Source organism: Ochotona curzoniae, unplaced genomic scaffold (assembly GCF_017591425.1).
Source record: "Ochotona curzoniae isolate NIBS_2020 unplaced genomic scaffold, NIBS_Ocur_1.0 scaffold_4506, whole genome shotgun sequence".
Lineage (NCBI taxonomy): Eukaryota > Metazoa > Chordata > Mammalia > Lagomorpha > Ochotonidae > Ochotona > Ochotona curzoniae.
This window is the reverse complement of record NW_024467119.1, coordinates 49,464,369-49,469,269: the sequence shown is the minus strand read 5'-3', so window position 1 is coordinate 49,469,269 and position 4,901 is coordinate 49,464,369. Positions and strand designations below refer to the sequence as shown.

Below are 4,901 nucleotides of genomic sequence, written 5' to 3'. Positions count from 1 at the left end.
TCCTGGCACCTAAACAATACAGAAAGCATATGAACTCAAGCTAACTTATCTACCTAGAATTTTTTTCATAAGATAGATAAGCTAATTTGGGGCCAGCATGACCTGCTCAGCAGGCTAGTCTGCAAGCACCAGGGCATTGTATATGGGTGCCGCTTCATGTTGCAGTTGCCTTATTTCCCAACTAGCTCCCCAATCAGGGATTGGCCTCCCGATGAGCCAGTCTAAAGCCAGGAGTCAGAAGCTTCTTCCAGATCTCCCATGTGGGTGCAGGGTCAAAGCCTTGGGCCATCCTCCACTAATTTACTCCTCTGTCACTCGTTTAAATAAATATTTTTGTTTGATTTTGTGGCTTTCAAGGTTTTACTTAAACACAAATAAAATGTGCACCAAATCAAGCTGGCTATTCATTTTCTTCACTGTGCAGCCTGGCATTGAGGTTGGCTACTTGGATGGCCAACTGGGTTGCTCTTTCCCCCATGGCTTTGCAGTTCCTGTAGGAGACATTGTGAGCAATCTCTGCACAGTAACGTTCCTTGCACACCAGTAGCACCTCCAGCTCCTTGACATTGTGTACCAGGAACTGGCAGAAGCCGCTCGGCAGCATGTGCTTGGTCTTGTTGCCCCTGTAGCTGATATTGGGCATCAGGATCTGTCCCTTGAACCTCCGCAACACCCTGTTGTCATTGCCTTGGGGTTTTGCTTGATCGTGACATCATGGTCTGACTGGTGCAGGATGAAGCTCTTGGTCCTCAGCTTCATCCAGGGTCTGAGGGCGGCCATGTTGCCAGGAAGAAGGCTGCCACCACAGGAGGTAGTGCTGAGCAAGAGAAGGCATAAATACATTTTTTTAAAAAAACAGACTCCTCCTCCTCCTCTCTCTCTCACTTTTAAGACTTATTTATTTTTTATTACAAAGTCAGATATACAGAGAGGAGAGACAGAGAGGAAGATCTTCCGTCCGATGGTTCACTTCCCAAGTGAGCGCAATGGCTGTTGCTGTAACGATCTGGAGCCAGGATCCAGTAACTTCCTCTGGGTCTCCCACACGGGTGCAGGGTCCCAAGGCTTTGGGCCGTCCTTGACTGCCTTCCCAGGCCACAAGCAGGGCGCTGGATGGGAAGTGGAGCTGCTGGGATTAGAACCAGCACCCATATGGGATCCTGGTGTGTTCAAGGCGAGGACTTTAGCCATTAGGCCACCGTGCTGGGCTTTTTAAAAGATTTATATATTTTTATTGGAAACACAGGTATACAGAGAGGGAGAGAGACAGAAGGCTACAAAGGCTGGAGCTGAGCCAATTTGAAGCTAGAAGCCAGGAGCTTCCTCTGGGTCTCCCACGCCAGTGCAGGGTTCCAAGGCTTTGGGCTCTCCTTGAGTGATTTCCCAGGCACACACAGGGAGCTGGATGGGAAGCAGGGTTCCTGGGATTAAACTGGTGCCCATATGGGATCCTGGCATGTACAAAGCGTGGACTTCACCCACTAGGCTATAATGCCAAGCTCTAAATATGTATTTTTTTTTAAGATTTATTTTTATTATTTTTCCATTGAAAAGGCGGATATACAGAGAGGAGAGACAGAGAGGAAGATCTTCCGTCCGATGATTCACTCCCCAAGTGAGCGCAACAGGCCGATACTATGCCGATCCGAAGCCAGGAGCCTCTTCCAGGTCTCCCACGTGGGTGCAGGTTCCCAAAGCTTTGGGCCATCCTCGACTGCTTTCCCAGGCCACAGGCAGGGAGCTGGAAGGGAAGCGGGGCTGCCGGGATTAGAACCGGCGCCCATATGGAATCCCGGGCGTGCAAGGCGAGGACCTTTAACCACTTGCGCCACCGCGCCGGGCCCAATATGTATTTTTTTAAATGTGAAATTAACCATCTTATTCTGCTTCTAAAAAATATTTGATGGGATTTATTTGAGTCTTCTGAAAAGGTTATGAATGATTTGTCAGAGAATTCAAGTTGCCTTTCATGTGATTTTGTAGAAAATATGGCTCCACTTGAGAGCAATTGGAAACATGCATTACCTGAGATGATGGTGCTGAGCTGCAGAATGCTCACTTGACACCAAGCTGATGCAATAAAGCATGAGCACAATAAACACAAGTACAGGAAGGGAGGCTTTAAAACTATATTGTCTTACAGCAAGTAACTTCCATTGTAGCTTTTTTGAAATAGTTGCTTGCTCTAGGGAGAAATCCCTCAAGGAAGTTCTGTGGGCTGTGAATGCAAATGATGGTGGAATTTGCACATGTGGACTCCTGGTTGGAAGTTTGATCTGTTCTTACTACTCACTTTTCCATGCTTCTTTTCCCTGACATGCCTGTGGCAGTTTGAATAAGACATTTCCATTGATGGTTAATGGTTGGGGCTCTTTCTCAGACAGAACCCGAAAAGGTGAAAGAAAGCCTGAGATATGGTAGTAACACTGGGTATACCATGGTGAAGAAAGCCACACTTCATCCATAACACAGATATTCTCCAACTGACGCCTATGACATTGGTATACAGGTTTATAGAGATAAATAACAGGTGATGGACTGACTTAAGAAAGAAATCATGTATCTTTTGATGTGATGCTTTTGTAAGCTTTTCTCTTATTCTAAGGTTAGCACTCCTTAGTAGTCAGTGTTCTTAAGTCACAGGTAGGTTTTTTAATTTTTAATTTTCTTTTTAATATATTTTTAAAAGATTTCTTCTTGTTCTTTTTTACTGGAAAGTCAAATTTACAAAGAGAAGGAGAGGCAGGGAGGAAGATCCTCCATCCACTGGTTCACTCTGCAAATGGCTATGCAATTGCTGAGCCAATCCAAAGCCAGGAGCCAGCAGCTAAGAGCTTCTTCTGGGTCTCTCATGTGGTTGCGGGTCCCAAGGCTTAGAGCCATCTTCCACTGCTTTCTAAGGCCATAAACAGGGAGCTGGATGCAAAGTGGATTGGCTTGGACATGCACTGGAGCCCACATGGGATCCTGGCATTTGCAAGATGGGCATTTAGCCATTGAGTTATCACACTGTGCTGTTTTTATGTCCATGTGAGCCCTGATTAGGGTGCTGAAAGTCAGATATGCAGAAAGGTTGACAAATGCTTCTTCCTTTCCTTTTTTTTTTTTTTTTTTCTGTGTCTGCTGGAGAGGAGAGCGAGGGGAGCTGCTCTTTGCTGTCAAACTACATCAGCAACTGGGGGTAGGGATGGTCATTTGATGACACCTTAGAGTGATGATGACTCTGGTGATTGGGTACTTGCCACCTATAAGGGAGACCTGGATCGAATGCCCAGCTCCCAACTGCAGACCCATCCCTAATATTTTTTGAGGGGCATGTGTAAGTGTCTTAGCAGGCAGGCATGTCATCTCAAATCTGCTCCTTTGCCTCTCAAATAAACAAATTAAAACCTAGAAGGTAATGGAATGGGCAATATGAAGTGTGGTAGATTTTCAGCATGTTTGTGCATAAGTAAGATATTTAGGAGGGATCTGTTTATCATGTCAACTTGCACTAGACTTTTTTTCCACTTTATTGCTTTTTTTTTTCTGTATCTGGGGTAAAGGGGAAGATAAAGGGAAAAGTCCCATTTAGCCTCCCACCTATTCCAGCTCCCCAGTGTGGGGCATGCCCCGAGGCTCCTGCTCAAGTGGTTTTGATAATTCAACAGTTATGAATCGCTGCCAGTCTCACTATTCCAAGCATGGTGAAATCGCTGCAGAATCCACTGGCTAACATAGTCCACCTTAGAGTCCCCATTTGCCCAGAGTTTCACTGCCAACACATTGCTGGGGTAGTTGATTGATTTGTTCTGTCCTTTGTCCTCTGTTGTGGTGCCAGGTGTCCTCTGCAGGTTCCAGTGGACTGTCATATCCTCTATGTGCAACTGAATATGCTGTCCACTGTTCTGTCTGAGCCTCTTAGGAGGCTTGACTCTGACACTTGCACTCCATGGCAGGCCATGGAACCTGAACTTCTCTTCGTGGTTGGGGTTCTGAGTCCTGCAGTTTGATTGGGGAGATACCCAAAGAAACTTCTTCTGAGGTGATCCCAGACCAGATTTTTGTGTGTACTTGCCACTATAGGGCCTGGCACAGTTTGTCGCCTCCAATCAGCTGTTGGTTGCAATTGCTGCGTCAGTTCTGTTTCTAGCCATCTTCCATGCGAACCAATGGGTGTTGCAGTCCAGCCTGATTCTGCCCAGCACACATTCTGCCTTCACATAAACCAGTGGGAGCTGCAGACTAGTAGAAGTGATCCGCAATAATCCCCACCAGGCTCGCTCCCTGCCCTGGTTCCCATGCTTGCCCATACGTACCACAGACTTATTCAGTCTATCCCGCATCCCATTCAGCTCTTCTATACGTCAGTGGGCATTGAAGCTTAGTTCAACCCACGTGGGTCCATTATCTAGCCCACATACATGCTGGTGGGTGCCGTTCTGTCCAGGCAGGTTTAAAAATATCTTTATTTTAAAGACAAAGAGAGAGAGAGAGAGAGAGAGAGAGATAGATATAGAGAGGTCTCATATGTAGGCTCACTTCTCAAATGGCTGTAACAACAGAATTGGGTCAGGGCAAAAGTAGGAGCCCAGAACCTAATCCAGATCTCTTGTAAAAGTGGCAGGAATTAAACAGTTGAATCCTAACTTGCTGTTTTCCAGAGTGCATGCCAGCATGTTAACAGGAGTGCTGGCACTGGAAGCAGAGTCTTGAACCCATGCACACCCATGCACACTGATGTGAGGTACAGGTGTCCAAATGGCATCTTGACTGATGTGCCAAGTGACTGTCTCTTTCTTCTTGTGTTTTTTAAAAATTAATTTACTTTTATTGTAAAGGCAGATTTACAGAGATAAGGAGAGACAGAAAAGAGATCTTCCATCTGCTGGTTCACTCCCCAAATGGCCATGATGGCCAGA

The 4,901-nt window shown here is 46.1% G+C and overlaps 1 pseudogene; it reads right to left on the bottom strand.

The window, feature by feature from the left end:
• Positions 1–358: 358 nt before the first annotated feature.
• On the bottom strand, positions 359–780 carry LOC121146988 (annotated as a pseudogene).
• Between the last annotated feature and the right edge of the window lie 4,121 nt (positions 781–4,901).